Below are 20,370 nucleotides of genomic sequence, written 5' to 3'. Positions count from 1 at the left end.
GAGACGGTAAAAACACCGTCTCCAGGCTGCCATTCGCACGGGCGGCGCAGCTGCAACACAGCCGCGCCGCCCTCGAGCCGCCCGGCCGGCCTGAAGGCGGCGTTTCCCCAGAGCGCTTCCCAGCGCTCTTTTTGGGGAAACGCCGGCATGAAGCCGCTGCCAAGCGAACGGCAGCGGCTTCATGTCAGCGCCCCCCCACTTCCGGCATCTCACCTTCTCCCGGGCCTCCCGCGCGTACATACCGAGGAGCCTGGGGGACACATACTCTTCCTCTATTCTGCGCGCGCTACAGGCGTTTGTTGAAGCGGCGCGGGGCATGGTTCCTCAGTCCCTCGGCGGCAGCGCCCGCTCAAGGGAGGCAGATAGGCAGGGGCTTAGGTTGGTCATTGGGCCAGCTACGCCCGGCTGCCCAGTTAAAGTTTCTTCAAGAGACCGGCCCATGTGGAGCCCGGTCCCAGCGTCTTCAGGTCGGCGCGCAATGCGCCGACCTCGCCGTTTCCGCCGCCGTGCGGAAACGGCCTAACTTAATTCAATTCAATAAGCCTTTATTGGCAAACAGAACATACAATATAAATACAAAGTTAAAAATTACTTTCAGATAAAACTTCACACTGACTGATCATAAAGTTCAGTTCGCAAACCACAGCCAGAAACTTTGGGCCACTGCGTAGACAACAACAGTCAAGGTCATTACAGCTTAAGAGCATATTTCGCTCTTTATCCAGCTCTGTCAGGGTTTTCTTGTTAGAGTCAAATGACTTGTAATAATAAGCTGGCTCTTGGTTTCTGGTAAAGTGGGCAGTGGAGGAGAATGTGCCGCGAATGGAATCCAACTGCCCTGGGCTGCAGGGCAAAGTCTCTTATCGTTTGGTGGTGGCTCCCTTGAGTCTTCCTCTCATGGAGCGTGGGGTGGCATAATATTAAATCTAGCCAGCATGTAGGCTCTCCTATATATAAGGCTGGTAAGCGCTGCAATATAGTAGGCTGGGTTTCCCCTGCACAAAATGGAATTGCCACGCTCATTGGCGCAGCAGGATTTGTTGGCCAAGCTCTGCAGTTGTTGATAATCCATTGCTAGTAGCCGCCTTTGATGAGGGCAAATGTCTCAGTAAGGCAATTAGCATGTTCCAGAGAGTCACTATCATAGCCCAATTCCGCAATCTTTGGTGTTATAACTGTTGTGCACCATTTAGGAGTGATGGGAGTCCTCTCAAGGTGAGTTAAGGCCAGTGAGTTGTCGGAGCTTTGATAATGAATATGCAGCCAAAATTTTATGTGATGTTTAACCAGATAGTGGCCTCTATAGAGTATTGGCTTTCAGATTCTTAGACATAGAACTGCATATGGGACGCAGTTTGGCATGCCAAATAATTTATGCAGAAATTTAGAATGGAATGATCTAATGGCACTGTTGCTGGTGTTAACCAAATGGGCTTCAATAAAGCAGCTGTGCTCTTGCTCCTTGCTTTGAAAAAAACTTGCAGAACTGGGGGAATATATTGGTTGCCCCTCAGAAATGATAGGAACCTCCCGAAGTGGCATTCTTGGCGCTTTGACTGGGCCCGTTAGCCAATATATATTTTTGATGAGTGGACTTCAATGCGACAAGTTATTGCTAAACCAGAGTCCTAGATATTATTTTGAAATTTTTAACTCTGCTCTCAATGTAGTGGCCCTCTTATCTTCCAGGCTTCTTTAACTTCTGTAACTGCTTTTTCCAAAAACAGGATCTTAGTTTTGTGATAATTCATCTGCAGATCATTTGTCTCACAAAAGTCAATGAATCCATGCAGGAGTCTTGTTAGACCCACACGAGAAAAGGATAATAGGGCTGCATCGTCAGCAAATAACAGGAGAGGGACATGCTTTGGGCCGATCTTAGGGCTGTGCCCATCCACTTGGGCCAGGGCTATGGGAAGGTCATGTAAGAAGATGTTAAATAATAAGGGGGTTCAATTAAAAAAAAAAACTAGAGTGTAACAGAGAAGGTGGCAGAGAACCAATCTAAGTGGAAAGAACATTCCAGCCAATGTTGATTTTATTTTCAAATTACAGAGGCAGGAAATTATTTAAGCATCACTTGTAAAAACAGCCAAAATGTTTAAGAGAGCATCTATTATTTTTCACATTCAAGTTGAAACAAACTCCAGTGAGCCTGCAGATCCCATGGATATATTTATTTAAGTCATCCCAAGAGGGATTCAATCTCGAGTAGACTTGAAAGAACAAATTTAATTCACATTTTTAAATACTGACACAATTGGATGCAAATAGACACATATTTCTACCATTCCCATGGTGCTAATTTTGAGCATACTGTTGCAGTGTCTTGCTTGCAACTTTTTAAAAGCATGTCCCTAAAGTTAAATTTATTTCCTTCTGTCCTTTCAATGACTGCAGAATTTAATTTACCTCTAAATTACATTAAAGGGGAAAAAAGTTTTGAGTTCCATCAGTAGGTGTAAACTCAAGGCTCTGGAACTTCATCTATCCCAGGGGGGTTCTCATCTTGTCAAAATTACCCGCAAAAGGTGACGTCCTTCAGCATCATATCCTGGCCTGATTCTGTAACAGCAGTTTCTTTCTCACAATTCTTGCTAACTACATATATCTGTGGAGCAACTCTAGCTTGAGCAACTGGTTACCTCACTTTGTTCTTTGCCCCTAGTGGAATTTTGTCCTTGATCCGATGTATGTCAACAAATATCAATTCTCTGCAATGAGGTTTCCCAGGCCTGTAGGAAAGGGCAAAAGGACTCCAGGGAAGAACGAACATCAAAGAACTGCCACCAAACCATGCACAGCTCACTCTCATCTGAGAATCCAGATCTTATGACATTAATGGTGCTGTGCTGTGCCTTTAGAAATCAGCTTGGCATTGGCTACAATATCTACAGTGCACCACTACATATTTGTGAATATGGGTCTATTTAAAATGATAGTTCCTTATATAAACTTTTACTTCACTGGCCCCTGATTGTTTGATAGTCATAACAAAATATATTCTCTGAGGAAAGATATTAAAATAGATGTGGACATTAATCATGACCATAGCTTTAAAGTGAAGACTTATGCACATCATAGCTAAATGTGACTGATCAGTAAGTAACAACAACATGCATGGAGTAAAAAAATTTGGAATATCCAGGCTCATTTCTCTACTTGGCTCTGCATTCGGTCATTGTAAAAAGCCCCACTTTGCTTAGTGCTTGTCAATCTTTTCAGGCCATCTAAGATTGTATACATTTTTCCATTAGACAATGTGAAGAACTGGCAAGCAAGTCTCTTTGCTCCATTAGCTCATGCTCTTTACAGCCCTGTAAATGTCTTCAATTCTCAGTACTTTGGCTTGGTTTTGTCTCAGTCCTTTGTACCGAATTGTTCAGCTGCTCCAAGTAGCTTTATAGGTGAAAGCATACATACAGGTGGTTTTCTTTAAATATTCAGATAAGAAGGACTCTTGCGAGTGCAAGTGAATATCAGAGCGAAGTCCTATGGGCTATCCTCTGGCATTTTATTTCTAAGTATGTTCTGTTGTATTTTCTCGCAACAAAAGGTGTTTATTCCCTAAATGTGCAGTCCTGGTCTCTTCTATCTAGATGTAAAAGCACAAGATTTAACTCCTTGTGTTTCGTTCTACTAGGCCTCTTGCACATAAAAAGAACCGGGCTTTCACATCAAAGTTATGTATTTTCCACTGGATTTAAATATCCAGCCATGAAAAAGCTATAGAGGCATATTAGTCCAATTCTCTTCAGTGTGGAAGAATCCAAAAGAGACATTTTCCTCATTCTTTCCAATAGTTTCTTAAATTCAGTTACTCATCTCTCAATCCAGTAGATTAGTTTTTCGTTGTTATAGATATAAAAAACTCTTTATGGCAGCCTAGATGTCAAAGTAACATTCATTCACCATCAGATTCCTCTATTGTGTTCTGGAAAAGCAGATGGATTGACAGATTGCAATTGGGAACAAAATACCTCTTAAAATCCAGCCAGTGGTGGGATGTCTCAACTATTCTTAAAATAAGTAATAGTAGAAGTCATTTGATCTTAAACTACATACAAATTCTAGTTCAGTTGTAGTACTACTGGGAAAAGTATCTGTTTCCTGAAAATGCAAGAATCACTGGAAGAAATAAGATGCGCACATTATTATCCTATGTAACATTTTATAGACTCTTAATTGTATGATTGTTCTATGTCTGTATAATGTATCTACATCAAACAGTTCATCCATTTCATTTGAATTTATTAAAATCAATAAATACTACAGGGCAAAAATACATACAAGGTTTAGGATTATTATTTTACAATTATTATAATTTATTATTTGTAAATTATTTATAATGTATTATAATATTATAGTAATATTTAAAATTATTATAAAAGTGAGGGGAACGATCTAAAAATTAAAATCAGGAAGCTCTTAACTTTATAATTAAAACATTATTGTGTGGAAGAGGAATCCCAGCCATCAAGTTGTTGCTTATTTGCACAGACACCTTTGGTAACAATTAGCAAATGTAATGCAACAAATTGGCAGCGAAAGTATTTACAGCATCCCCTTTTAAAGCAATTAATAGGCAGTAGACAGCACAAACACAAATACTTTTGCAATAGAAGTGCAAAGAAAAAAAGCAAATGATGCTTTGTGCAAATGAAACAGGGAGAGTAGGGACAACAGCTTCTCATTGTAAATATTCATGTTCAGTTCATAAACCTCGTTACCTGTCTCCCATCTGTCTAAACATATATTCCATTTTCTTTCCCAAAATCCATCATTAACATACAACAGCAAAACAAAAATAGATTACTAATCAACTCTCCAGGCCCAGGACAATCATGATCATTAAGTCCCAACTGTAGAAGAAGAAGAGTTTGGATTTATACCCCTCTTTTCTCAACCATAAGGAGTCTCAAAGCAGCTTACAAACTCCTTTCCTTCCTCCCCCCACAACAGACGCTTCATTAGGTTGGTGGGGCTGAGAGAGTTCTGAGAGAACTGTGACGAGCCCAAGGTCATCCAGCAGGTTTCATGTGGAAGAGTGGAGAAACAAACTTGGTTCACCAGATTAGAGTCTGCCAATTGTGTGAAGGAGTGGGGAATCAAACCCTGTAATCCAGATTAAAGTCTATCTGCTCTTACCACTACACCATGCAGGCAGATACTGAATCCCAGAGGCTCATCCAGAGAACATTTTCTGGAGTAGACCATTTTACCTAACTTCATCCTCTGGAAGATTATTCCATGAAGGGCTTGTTTGAGAAGGCTGAACAACAGATAGAAGCCAAGTGGACTTGCCAGGAGACCTTGAAAGAAGGTTTGGGGCTGACCTCATTTGATGAGCAAATTTATGCAAAGAGAGGTTGGCCTTTAAGTACATAGACCCTAGTCATGAAGGGCTTTACAAATTCAAACCGGAACCTTGATTTGTACCTGGAAATATAAGAGCAGTGAGGCCAACTGATGCAAAATTGATGCTTTATGCAAAAAGGCACAGTGAAACAATGATAAGATTTATTCTGCACAAGTTTCTGAGCTACAATAAATCTATCTTACATTTTTGTTTTTTCAACGACGACTTGGTTTTTGTTCATCCTTTTCATTCCCCATCTGTCTGAAAAGTTTAAGATGGATTACAAAAGTTTTTTTTTTAATTCCGGTCATCAAACTTTTTGACAAACTCTTAACTTTTCATCTACCATGGAGACATCTCACCTAGTATTAGCTGAAGGTGTGCACACTTCAGAACTTCAGTGAGGTTTGGTCTAGAATGACACAGCCATCCTGAGATGATCTGTTTCCAGTGGATCATTTGTTCAAAAAGATTACCATCTGCATGGGGCATGATGAGTTATTAGCTTGCACATCTCAAGAATCTACCTCAAGAATTATATGATTATTTCACTTGGTTTGTTTATTCACCTCATTTATACCCTGCCTTTCTCCGCAGAGGGACTTAAAGCAGCTAATATTGTCCTTCTCACCTCCATTTTAACCTCACAACGAACTCATGGGAATTTGTGGGAATATATTAGGCTGGGAATATATGACTGGGCCAAGGTCACTCAGAAAGTTTCCATGGTAGGGTGGGGATTTGAATGGGTTTCCCAGATCTTAGTGTGATCTTAGTTCCCATATCTTAGAGCTTACTTCTGAGTATAGCTGGTTATGATTGCTCCCACTAGGTCTCTCTGATCACTTTATCCTACAGCTATTACACATTTGCATTATGTTCTCACTAAAGGTTTTGGATATCTTTTACTATGGAAGCCTGATTCCTAACCATCTGAAAGAATGGGACTATAGTCTGTCTCAGAAAAAAATATGTTAATAGAGTTATATATTATTCCACCACAGAACTCAACATGCTGGACCTTCTTTGCTGCAGAATGTTCTGCCTGGGTCTAAGGTTATTAGTGCCTGCTCCCTTCTCCCCATCAGCTTGAAAATAAAACTACATTTTGGCATTCAGTTTATCAAAGTACCAACGTTTATCTTGTATCAAAGTACCATGTTCAATAATGCACAAAATAATGGTTTTGACAAATGCAGTGCGTAAAAATGAATGATAATTATCTTATTCATTCAAACTCTATTCTAGTGCGGAAGCATACAAGTTTCTCAACTGCTGCACCTCAACTGACCATAACATCTTTTTCTGAGACAGAGTATAGCTAGCCTTATGTATCTATGGTTCCAAATTGCTAGTACTGCTACTCCTTCCCATATAAAGATAGCAATTATTTGTGGAATAGTGAAAGCCATTGTGGTTAGTGTGTCAGACTAAGATCTGGGAAACCCAGGTTCAAATCCCCACTCTGCCACAAAAGATTGCTACATGAGCTTGGGCCAGTCACACTATTTTCACCTAGTCTGCTGCACAGGGTTGTTCTGAGGTTAAAATGGAGGACAGTAGAATGATGTCACTAACTTTGGGTTCCCCCTGCATAGAAAGGCAGGGTATAAATGAAATAAATAAATAAATACAACCTCCATAGAAAGTTTAATATGGTCCATTCTTTTATTTATTTTAAAGATTATTAATGTAAAACACACACAGTACAGTGCTCTGTCAGTCTTTAACCTATGAAACACCAGCTTCCACAGGCAGACCAGAGGGTTTGTTGGCAAAATGTGATCAGCAAAAGTTCAAAGGCGATTTTAAGTTACTCTCAAAGCACTAACAGAGTCTGTATTAAACACTAACCTTCTGAAGATATAATTTTTCAACAGAGGTTCATTTCTGAAGTGTAATTTCACCAGAGTGGGCTGTGTATTTAACGGTCAAATCCATCCAATATGAACACCAGATGCACCTGTATAGCACTTAGATTTAGCCACATTACAAGCTTAATTTTGTGGACTTTTTCACAAATTCTGGAACTCTTCAAAGAGAATCAATGTCAGAGGAGGATTGGTCACCTCTCAGCGATGTGAATGCATTCAAAGGGGAAATCCTTTAAGTTGTAAAAAAGAAAGAAGAAACTCAACTTCAAAGAGGATACCCAAGCAATGTGACTGTTTCTGAAGAGGAAAATAATCAAAGGAGAGCAGACATTACCTCTGCAGTGAAAAGCCTCAAAGGGGAATCCCTCTGGAACAAGAATCTTTGAAGGTGAAATCTCTTTAGTGATGAACAAACTTTCAAAGCAGAAAAAAGGAATCTCAAAAGTTTAAAGGAACTATTCTTAATATTCTGCATTCTTCACAGGGAAAACTATGGTATTGTCAGCTCAGAAAATGTAGCTTTTCCTGGTGTTTTACCTTGCAGTACAGGATGAAGATTTAAAGGGTTTTTAATCAACAGAGCCACATCATTGCCTAGTACATAAGCAACATGTTTAAGCTAGAAAATATTGGCTGCAATCCCAATGCATTTGTACCAGCTGAGCTCAACTAAACTGAACAATAAATTCCAGCTGGTAGAATGACTTCCAGAATAGGAATGGAATTAAGCAGCAGGATGAATGTATCACTCTAATATATACAGATCAGCCCAGTCTCTCAGGCCCTTGTTCAAGTTTTTCCAAAGGGCTATAAGGGCCTTTAGTGGCTGCCCCCTCTCTACATTTGGCACCATCATGATGCATCTTTCAGCACCAGCCAAAGCCACTTTTAGTTCAGGTTGCTTTAAATTGTTTAGTTGATGTATGATTTTATCTTACGGGTTTTGTTAATCGTCACTGTTTTGGTTGTGCTTGTCTGCTTTTATTGCTTTAAAAAAATCTTTTTGAGGCTTGATGATTTCTGTTCTGTGCACCACCTCAGGCACTTAGATGGAGAGGCACTATAAAAAGACACTGGTTCCATTAATAAAGTCCGAGTAAAATATAGTAGCAGCCCTGTTTTCTCCTGCCTTTAGTATTCATTTTAGTACATTTACAAGGGACTCTTGTGCACTTACTGCTTTCCTCAAGGTTGTTTGCTTCACAGTGGGGTTTTCCCCACAGTTTTCTGTTTACATAAGAGATTGGGCTGGAGTAATCACTGGAGGACTTACCTAGGCACTGGTTTTCAGCAGAGACTAGCTTTTACTTGCAAGACACATCTTGCAACCATCAGCATTAGTTAACATACAAGAACTAGAAACTGAAACCAGGAACTCCACCCAGTAGGACCAAACTAAATCACACAGATAGGGGAGGAGCAGAGTCATCTATTATATACATACACAACAAATGTACCACACTAGCAAAGCCTCTTTTGCCTACACTATTTGCATTTAAAATAGTCCTTTGCTTCTTATTCAAAGTATTCCTACCTGTCCAACAGGAGCAAAAGTTTAAATCCTGCATGCTTTTTTGTTTTCCTGCAACCTCCCTGCCCCCTTTTTTGTTCTTTGAGACTGATAGCTCAATAGACTAGTCCCTTGCTCCAGCATTACACCTGCAGCGTTTAAAAACACACACACACACACACACAAAAACAAAGTCCTTCTTTGTGTGGAAATGGTGACCAGAAGAGGCCTTGGGGTGAGGCTGCCTTTCTCCCCATGTGTTTTTTTTTTTTTTGCTGGCTTCCAACAGCTCAATAGACTGGTCCCATGCTCCAGTGTTAGAACTTTAGCATTAAAAACAAACACATAAAGAAACAAACATTAACAAAGCCCCTCTGGTTGTTTGGGAATGGTGTCCAGAAGAGCAGAAAAAACTGCTGTTGGGTAAGCTGAGGAAGTTAGGAAGGAGCAACAAAATCCAATTAAAGAATTACGCTTCCTGTTTAGCTGTTTTGCTTCATGGGGAAAAGCAAAGCAATTTTGTCAGCATTTGGAAACAGTGCAGCTTCTCTGCTCTGCCCTGTGGTGACTTTGGAAAGAGCAAAAAAAGGCATAAAGGAAAGTCTATGGCAAAGGAAGGGTAAGCTGGCTGCAAGGCAGAACTCAAATGTGTAAATGGCCAGTGATATTTCGGGGAGGGACTGTGGCTTAATGATAGATGATGTGCTTGCTACACAGAAAGTCTCAGGATCAATCCCCACCAAAAGGGATCAGCTATTAAGTGAAATGAAAGATCCCTACTTTAGCGGTTCTAATTTTTTTAATATGGTGACCCACAAGATCAAATTTACTCAGTATAGTGAGCCATTGATTTACTGTCATACACATTTTGAACTATAAGTTTTTGACTGCCATTGTTTTTGTGCATTTTAACTAGAAGTTTGCCTATTTTATAACCACTCCTTAAATTTAAGTGATCCAAGTAAAAAATTACTTAATTTGTTGAATTTGTTGAAATATTCATTGCACCTACATAAGTTAGTATCAGTTTTTAAAACAAATATAAGAACACAGCAATCTGATTGCAGGTTATAGCTTTATGAGCTATAAAAGTTATGGACGCAGCAAATGGATTCCGTTGAACCTTGAAGCTACCAGATGTATACATTCCATCTCTGCCAATGGCTGGTGTAAGGGAGGGAATGAATTTGGCATTTTAACCCTGTGAGATTCAGGGTTGAAAGCTCATATAAGAGATCTTTTTTGGTCTTAAAAATAATATAGACTGATATGAGAGGAAGGTATAAGAAGAGTGTACTATTCTTTCAGCGATGCCATTCTTTTGAACATTTGTTGCAACTACAAAAACAGGCACAACTCACAAATGGCATTTTTAAAAAGTACCATAGGGACTTCTAAGAACCCCCTAAGTGGTATTGCCATCAAAGGAAAGGGTGTGTGTGGGGAGGGGGGGTTAAGAAAGGGAAAAATGAAGGGGAGGATGGAGCAGACTGCTGCTGCTATGCTGAGCAAGAAGGTACAAGTGCTGGTTTCCAGGAGCAGCTGCTGCTTCAGCTTTGCTCTCCACAGACTGCTACTTGGCTCATTGGCTTGCTACACTCCACCACCTCCACTATGAGTCTGGCTGGGCACAAGGCAAGAAAAAGAAGGGGAGCTTACAAGGGCCCACAACCCACTTCTGCAGGCTTTGCCACCCATTTGTGGTTCCCGACCCACAGGATGGGAAACACTGCTCTACCTAAGAACCTGGTAAACTGCTGTCAGTCTGAGTAGATGATACTGATCTTGATGGACCAAAAAGTCTGATTCAGTATAAGCCAGCTTCATTTGGTAAATAGAGCAAGAAAGCACTCTGTTGTTATTATTTGGCTCCAGTATTATACAATCTGCATGAAACCAGGCTAGTTCTGCTCTTTCAACCAAGAGAGATGGCCCAGTATGGCCACAGCAAATTTCTTTTTTCTGTTTCCTTAGGCGGTCATGTAGTCTAACAGTTGAGTGTTCTCATTTTGATTTGGGAAACTTTGGGCTAGGTACTCTCATCCTAATCTACCTCATAGGATAGGTAGAGACAGTGTTGTATAGTTGTCCAAGTATTGTACTCGGATCTGAGAGACCCACATGCAAAGTTTAATTCAACCATAATGCTTGGTTGGTGACTATGAGCCAGTCACAGTGCCATCCTAAGCAGATTTACACCCTCCTAAGCTCTTTGACTTCAGTGGATATAAAAGGATGTGACTCTTCATTGGATTACCCTGTTAGACTCTCTCAGCCTAACCTTATCTCACAGGAATGAGGCGAGTAGAAACGTAAAATTATGTTTGTCACTCTCAGCTCCTTCATGTGCCCTTTCCCCACTTACTTTAAGCCCCGCGCTACTCTCCGCAAGTAGCGCAGGGTCCCACTGCACTCCCCACGTCAGGGGCGGCAACAGCGCAGCCGCCCCGACACTGCCGCTCTTGCGCCCCAGCTCAGCGCGCAGCATCCCTAGCTTGCAGGTGAAAACGGCGCCTGGGGATGACCCCGCACAGAACGCGGGGTGCATTAGAGGCCTTAGACGCAGCTAGGGATGCAGCATTAGCTCAGAGCAGCGCGCAGCGACGGCGGCAGCAGGAGAAGTGGGGAAAGGCCCATGGAAGAGTGGGATAGATAAGAATGTGATGGACAGAAAAAGTGTAAACAGGATTGTTGTTAAGATCAAATGGTAGATGGAAGAACAAACCTTGGACCAAGCAGCGCTGGCACAGAGATACATGTGACCTTTGTGGGGTCCGTGTCAACGTACAGAGATAGTCCCTCCACAGCCTCCATTTGTCCAGGGAGATAGCAGCATAGGACTGTGAGGCATTTTACGCACAAGGTTTCACTGTCATTTCATCTCACTTTTCGGCCTTATGCTAGTTCTGGGCTACAGGCAGCTGGGTGTGTGCATATTGCAAGAGTTACCTTTAAAGACTGGTGATTCATATTGAATTGAGATCAAACGTCCTCCCCAAATAATCTTCCTGTTTTCTCTCAACTCTTGCAAAAGGATTGCTCTTCGCATTATGAGTTTTGTTTTCACTGCCAGCAGGTTCAAGATGATGATGTGTCTCTATTCTTCCATTGACAGTTTAGCCCTTAAAGTAACTCAGGATTAATTGAGAAATGGCCCTTCTTTGCTGTACCTTGAAAAGAGAGTGAATTTTTTTTCTTTTCCATAAACATTACACTTACCAAATGCAAAGAGTTCTCTTCTTTTGGGCGGAACAGTTAATTCATTTTTCTTCATAAAAAAAAGCTTTTAAGTAAACAGATGGAGCAATAGCACACCAATGAATCTGTAATGCATTGAATATATCTGGAGACATACATATATTCTTGTGTGGCAAGTCTGTTCTTGAAAAGTGTTATTTGTTTGATGAACTGTTAGAATAAGTGTATTTGTCTCCTTATAGGAGCATAAATACCTGTAGAATTCATTGTTGGGGGGAATGAATGTTCCAGGAAAGCACAGCTCAAAACATTGAGCTATGTACTAGATCAGGTAGCATAGTGAAGATAAGACCCGTGTTTTTCAAATTTAATATTATTACTTTCAAGAGCCGCGTCTGCTGAATAACAAATACTGATAATCAATTTGAGAATCATTTGCTGCTTCCTCCCTTGCATGCTGTCTCTCACCATACAAACTTGGACAGGATTGACATCCCCCACTCCCCCCAACACAGACTGCCAAATGTAAATGAATATATTTTTAGAAAGACCATCACAAATTGTAATCAGGAACAAGTGACAATGGTTTGACAATTAATTCTAGATGTTTGGGAAATAATTAGGAGACAGGACCACTTTGCCTCATTAAACAGATTGTGAGTAACTAAACTTACCAGTGGCTGAAATGCCAAATGCCTTATTTGCTTAAATGACATAATGGATTGAAACTCATTTAAGGCAAGAGGTTGGAATAGTTTTGCCCTGAATTTTCAGATTAAAATCTGAGCACAAGAAGATTAAAATGATCTCACTCCTATTCAATTACCCGTTTCTTTGATGGAAGGGATGACATGAAGTCTGTCTCTCTTCCCACCTCCTCATCTTAGTAGCAATTACCAGAACAGAGGGTTAGGCTGCCAGTACAAAGCTGACAACCGATTGGAAATTGTTGGGTGGTGGGGCCCACTCGCTAGTGATGTATTAATGTTATTAGCAACACAATCATATCACTTCCGGTTGTGTGTCTGGATCCCAGCAATCACCCTCCCCACTCACCTTCCATTTTTCTCCCACTGCCCAGCTTAAACGTGGTAAGAAGGGCTGTGTAGGGATGGGGCATCTGCCTAAAAAGGGGACCTGCACATGCTGGAGGGAATAGTTCAGATGCCACCAAAAACCCACGAACATTCTTGCAAGGAAATTTCTCCTGCACTTGCATTGGCGTCCGCAATCCACCCCCCGTTGATGAAAAGAACACTCCCCCTTGAAATCTCACTAGCAAAATTGTGATATAAATTGTGATATAGACCAGCTGCATAACATATTTGAATTATTATAACTATTATTGTAACTATTGAACTACTATGATGAGGTGATTTTTTTTGTGAGGGGATGGAGAGCATGCCCAATCACATCCAATGGAAACAAAAGCTGGCTGGGCTGCACAGGACAGAGCTGTCATTCCAGTGAACATGATGTCATTCACCCCAGCAACAAGAAATGCTGCCAAATCCCAGGGTAAAGGGAAATGCCTACCCTGCTGTAGACAGAGCGAGAAACATGGGAAAACGGGGCAATGGGTAATAACCACAAACATGACCCGAAGCAAAGACTGGGTGGTGAATGCTCCTTCTGAGTCATGGTAACTTGCTCCCCATGCATAATGAGCCTGGGTCTCCTAGTCCAACACTCTAGCAAGCACTCTGCCACCCCACCAACCTGCTTTTCAAACAGCAAGACTAGGTCCATGAGCACCCCAAGCTCTTAACCTCCTCTGCAAATGGCAACTCTACTGCATTCAGAACAAGTGGGTTCCAATCCCTCTAAAGCATCAGCCTCCCTGACCAGCAATACTTCTGCCTTATCTGGATTCAGCTTATTCTACCTTAGCCACCTGACCATTCCATCAAAGCATCTCTGAGGATAGATAGACTGACATTCCCCCCGCCCCTCCTCCCTCCCCTCCCCCACCCCCACCCCCACCCCCAATTCAGAAAGGAAAATCTGATAAGCAATGACTGACCCTTGTACAATTTCAAGTCATAAGCATGCAGGTAGCAAAAACTTTATTCCAAGAAAAGCTTTATCAGCATCAAGAAAACATCAGCTGACCTATTAACCAAACCATTAACAGCTAATGAGACATATAAAGTTTGTCTTGCCAAAAGGTTGTGCCGGTGTTTGTATTTTTTACAGTTAGAAAGTCGGGGATAAGAAGAGATCAATTAGAACAAAGCTAAGCTCACTCTTTAGGATTTGCTCCATTATTGCTGCATATATTTACCACCTGGATCAATTTTACTTATGGATTTAAGTACAACTTGCTATGTGCAGATCTGTCTCACCTGCTGTTAAAGCCCTAATAAGGTGTTAATAAACTACAAAAGTACAAAGCACAGCAATTGTTTCAAGAATGATTTTCACACATTTCTGCACTTTTTATTTTGCTCTCATTATGTTTCTCTTCTCTATAATAATTCTACATCGAATTACATATTTATAACAAGGCTGAGATTTGCCAGAGTTAACAAGATAATGGCATTAATGTATTGGAAACAGTTTAGTGGGATAGCAAACTAATGCAAGCGTTTAGTTTACAGATTATGTCACAGAGATAAGTGGAGTGTAAGTCAACAATGTGTGTGCGTGTGTTTAATAACAGTCCAAATAACAATCATGAAATGCAATAATGGTCCTATAAGTCATGAGTTCATTTCTACTAGAAGATTGTACATTTAGAATTTGATCCTAAACATACTTAGCTGGAACATAATTCTGCTGAAATCAATGGGGATTAGTTCCAAGGAGACGTGCTTAGGATAGGGGTGTCATCCTTACAACTCACCTTGTAAGTAGAGCTGTCAGCTGATTAAAGATTTTTAATCCATTATTCCTCTTCCTTTTAACCAATTAATTAACTGATTAATTTACAGATGTAAATTATTACTTCTCACACTCACTAGCCAGGTGAACATTTGGTATTAATTATCCATGTTGAGGCTTATGGTTAATTACTTAACCTAGAATTATAGGATTGTTGGCAACTAGTGGGATCATCAATTCCAGTCTCCTGACCCTATGCAATGGTGGGATCATTCACACATCTGTCTTTAACAGATTCCACATGACAGGTTGTCAGTAGCAGACAGTTCAAGTGAACAAGGTGTTCCTCTCCAGGTGTCTATATAGAAGGGACTACATAGTTTGAAGCAACTAAGAGCTGGTTTATATAGAGGCATTTTCCCCATGGCCAATATATCCTGGGATAAGGAAGTGAGCCATCCCAGTTTGGCCATAAATTACGCATGCCTTCCAGTCTTAAATCGGGCCCACACCACGAGATTTGCCTTATCCCACGCCTTTCAAAAAAGATGAAATTGGCGGTTCTTTTGAAAAAACACGAGCCGATCCTACGCCCATGCAAACACTGCGGGAGGCGGGACAGTTTATTTTTCCTGCCTCGCCAGCTGCAGCCAATCAGAACACCGGAAAAATGGGACAGTTTGCACATGGGCGGCATCGCCAGCGAGGAAAATGAAAGTAAACTGGGGGTTGTATGTAGTCACCTGGAGTTCTTCCTCCTGGCCTGAATGTGCTGGCGGCTGCCGTGCGGAGGAAGGAACCGAGGTGGAAACATCCTGGTATGTATGATTCCGGTCCCCCTCCCCGGGGAGGGGAAATGCCAAGGGGGAAAATGCCAGAATCTAATAGAAAAGCTATAGATGAGCAGCTTCCAAAATGCTGATAGCTAACACATGGCTTTTTTCCTTTGCGAAAAGGTGTGGTATTTACATTACAATATCTGAAAAGATTTAATTTCAGAGTGTACAAGTTGGAGGTCCACAGAAATTACATGGAAGAGAGGAGAAGGGAAACTTTAGGAATCTCCCAGAGCACAATAAGAAGACATCACTGAGCTAGAGAAATTCTTCCTACTCCACTGGCCCTGGGCTCTGGTAATTTAGCAGAATTTTTACCTCTTCTTAGGTATGCTGCATCTTAGATAGGATATTAGAAAGCTATCAGGAGCACAGTCTGCTTTTGCATTTTGCAAAGCCCAGCATATGTCTATGTTATTCTTATCAGCCTGTGTGGTATACGTTTTGGACTAGCATCTGGGAGACTTAGATTTGAGTCCTCCCTCTGCCATGGAAGCTTGCCAAGAGACTTTGGGCAAGTCATGCATTCTCTCAGCCCAATTTATCTCACAAGGTTATTGTGAGGCTAAGATGGAGGAAAGGAGAATGATGTAAGCCACTTAACATTCTCAGCTGTCTTCAGCATTCTATCACTTTTGGAGAGGAATGTCATGCTGAATGCTCTTCAGGCGTGTGTGTGTGTGCGTGCATGGGTGTGCATTTCAGCTGTTCTTTACCCTTTAATATTTTTCAATATACCTGGTGACTCCCCCCCCCCCGAAATGAAGAAACTCATTCCTTTGCTGCCCTACTGGTATGCATTTGACCCAAACTTCAGTATGAGAACAATCAGAACATTCTCCCCTCACTGACTCCCACTTCCTCCACATTTATGGTGACTCCAGGTTCTCAGCTTCATTCTCCCCTCTGATTGTCTGTTTCTCCCCATGCCCATGTGCCCAATCACTCACTTCTTCCTACATCTATCTGCTCAGTTTTCCATTTCCTTCCTCAACTGCCCACCCAATTTTCCTTTTTCTTTCCCCCCTCAAGTCATCTGTCCAGAATTTCTTCCCCCAATTGCCTACCATTTCCCCCCCTTGTTTTCCTATGCCACATAGAGCACTATGGGTTGCTAGGCTGTTTTTGCTGTTTACATTTTGATGATGTTATCCTCCTTTTTTTTAAACTTGTCATATTTGTTACACTAGCCCTGGATTCCCCCTCCCTGTAGTTTGTTCTTTAGATTAGCACAGTGGGACAACTTTTGACTATTAGATACAAAATTATAATAGGACTCCTAAGAGAAGCTTTTCCCCTGTGCTTTGGTACTGATCTGATCATGCCTCCAGATTGAATTGGAAACCAGCAAAAGAACAGTCATCCATTCAGAGATGCAACAAGAAGTCTCCTCTGAAGTATACAACAGATGAGATAGAAAATGGCTGCTTTGAATGTCAGACTCTATGGCATTATACCTCAACAACTCCCCAGAATCTGCCCTTTCCAAATCTTCAGGAATTTCTAGACATGGAATCAGCAACCCTACTGTAGAAACCTTAAGTAACTACTGTAATACCCATTTTGTAACACCTATTCCTGGTTTGTCCTCCCAGACTCCATCAGAAGGCAGAATCCTTATCTATATATATAAAAATCTAACAGTGTGTTTGTCTCTGAGGGGCTACCTCATAAACTGCTGGATGAACTCCTCCCAAACTTCCCAGGCACGTCACTCTGCCAAGCGAGAGTGTTTAGCAACATTTACATGACTCCGGCACCCGTCCTGAGCCATCAAATCCGCTTCTTCGCAGCTTCCCATCCCACGCCCCAGTGTCCTCCCAGATGCTGCGTCCATTAGAACTTGCTCTTTCCACACACCCCTTCCTCCTGCCAACACGTTCTGTGCATGCCTCAAACTCCCTTCACATCCCTCGCTGAGCGAACTGTCCCGCCATTTCCAGCAGCCACGCAGTCCACTCCCCTCCACCAGCTGCACGTTCGCTCCCCTCCGAAAGGACAAAGACTCCTCCTGCGCGCTACGACAACCCCTCCCCACCCCCCTTGCTTTCCCGCTCACTTCATCCCAACGCGGCCTCAGTCGCTCAGCCAAACGCTGCCCCGCCCACTGTGACAAACTTTTCCTTCCCACCCCCCTTGCTTCCCCGCTCTCTGCCTTCCCTCACAGACACACTTCACACAGCCACAGCCTCCTCCATCCTTTTCAAAACTCTCTCACTGCACTCCCACACACCTCAACACAACCACCTCATCTCACACACCTCTCTCTGCCCTCCTCACAGACACACTTCACACAGCCATAGCTCTCCTCCATCCTTCGTGACAACTCTCTAATTGCACTCACACACTTCAACACAACCACCTCTATCTCACACACTCCTCTCTCCCTCACAGCCACACTTCACACAGCCATAGCCTCCTCCATCCTTTTTCAAACCCTCTCCCTGCACTACTCCTCACTTTGTGCCTTTTAATCGTTTCAACTGCCTCACCCAGGATTACCACTCAACTCATCCACCTCACCCACACACGCTTCGCTCTCCCCTCCCTCGCATTCAGCCATTCACACACGCACAACTCATCACCACACTCAGCCCTCCCTCGTGACTCTAACATCACATTTCCACTTCCTCACCCATCTTCACCACACCTCTCTGCCTTCCAGCAAGTTACTTCTAACACCCAGCAGCAAACGACCTAGCTCCTCTCACACACAAAACTCTCCACCGACACCACCATCTCCCCTCCCCCCTGCCTCGGCACATAACTGGCCTGCACAAGTTCACCCACTCGCTTCCTCTTCAAACCTTCCCTTGGTGTGTGGTGGAGGTCTGATGTTCACCAACCCTCCCCCCCCCCCCCCTCACAACAACAACCTCTGTGTAGACGTGCCCATGCACAAACATCCAACGACCAGCTCTCACGGGCTGTACCATAGGCACCCAACAACACTACTCAAAGGGGTCCAGCAGCCAACAAGTCCATACATCACAACCACACATCTCTAAAGGTACTACTCCCTGCAACATTGCTCACTATGGGATCTTTTCTCTCATCGCCACCTCCTCCCCTGCAACACCCTGCAACCCAAAAAACACACCCATTAACAGAACAATTGCATCCCACAGACCATCCTCTGCCTCCTTCTGCTACGAGTACAAACCACAGTTCCCCACCTCACAAGATGCACTGGCTCAAACACAATTCCAAAAAATACAACCAAACTAATGCACTCAAGCTGATATGAAATAAATTTTTCTTTACTTTATTATGTATCCAGTTTTGTCGCTTTATTTACTTCATCGGCTTGTTGTAATTGAGGCCACAATATTGACAGGCCCTTTCAAAGGTGAGGATGTCCTCATCCCTCGTGATACCCATGATACCAACAGATATGCCATTCCAATTTAAGAGACTACAGTTCCCCATCCGCTTAGCATTCGCTATCACCATCAACAAAGCACAGGGCCAAGCTCTATAGTGGTGTGTGTCGATCCACACTAATGCTTCTCTCATGGCCAACTATACGTCGCATGCTCCAGAGCATCTCACCCCAGAACACTTCTACATCTACACCTGCAACAGAGAAGCAAGAAATGTTGTTCACCCACAAGCACTGCAACCCTAAACCTACAGGAATACTACACTCTGTCTGCACACCCTTCCCCCTTACATGAGACTACTAAGCAAATCAAATCTTATAACAATGTGAACTGAAAAGGGAAAAAAGGATTCCATTTGACTAATTCTGGGGTGGCTATGCTGCGGATCATTGAACCTGCATGCACATCTGTGTGGGTTGCGGACTGTTATGAGAAGGACAATTGCCACAGCAACGCGTGGCCGGGCCCCGCTAGTTAATTATACAATTCCTTTGTGCACTCTATATGCCACACTTTTCTCTCTCCCACGGTCACTTTCTAAATTAGTGGTCTGCATAAAGGAAATTTGACTTTTAAAAATGCTGGGAAATCCTTGATCTCCACCTCATCTGGTTTGATTAGGTGCATGTGAATTATTCAGCCACATCTCTCACTGGAATTAATTGACTGATTCACTCACACCCAAGGCTGAGATGGTCAGAACTGCCATCCTACAACAAAGGCTGATTAGAAAAGCCACAGCAGTTAATCATTCAGAGACACACCGGGTGCCTTCCACAACCTTAAATTGCTTAATTCCTTTATTGTTCACAAGATACACAGTCGAGGGATTTCAGGGAGAAGATTGTCATGGCTGCCTTTCTTGTTTTAAGAAAGACATTCATTACCTATGTCTTGTACTTCCTCTGAGAGTCTCTTACTACCTACACAAATGAGGAAAAGTAACTTTATCTGCCTCAAGCAGTCTATTTGTATGGTGTCCATCACAGCTCAGTTTTCCTTTATTTTTCCTAATGGGTAGCAAAGAGTTCAGAATGTTCAGGTTGAGAGACAGATGTAGGCTTGCTTTGACCTTTCTCAGCATGTGATAAAGCCCTCCAGTACGTTGCAATGAAGTGTACCAGCAAACAAATCAGAAATTGCCATCAAACCCCTCAAAACACATATTTCCCACAGGATACAAATAACCATACTCTAAGGCCACAACTGAAGTCTCAGACCACCTGCTGTAATGGTGAATGCATCAGTAGCAGCAATGGAACCCAAAATTCATTTGGTATTGCACCTTTGTCTCTTAGCCCGAATATTATCAGCATAATCAGTTCATCTGCCACTGGGTTGAGTTAAGGTATTAGCTATAAAATACCAAACCCTTCAGAGAGCCAGC

The sequence above is a fragment of the Sphaerodactylus townsendi genome, linkage group LG05 (genome assembly GCF_021028975.2).
Source record: "Sphaerodactylus townsendi isolate TG3544 linkage group LG05, MPM_Stown_v2.3, whole genome shotgun sequence".
Lineage (NCBI taxonomy): Eukaryota > Metazoa > Chordata > Lepidosauria > Squamata > Sphaerodactylidae > Sphaerodactylus > Sphaerodactylus townsendi.
This window is presented reverse-complemented; position numbering follows the sequence as displayed.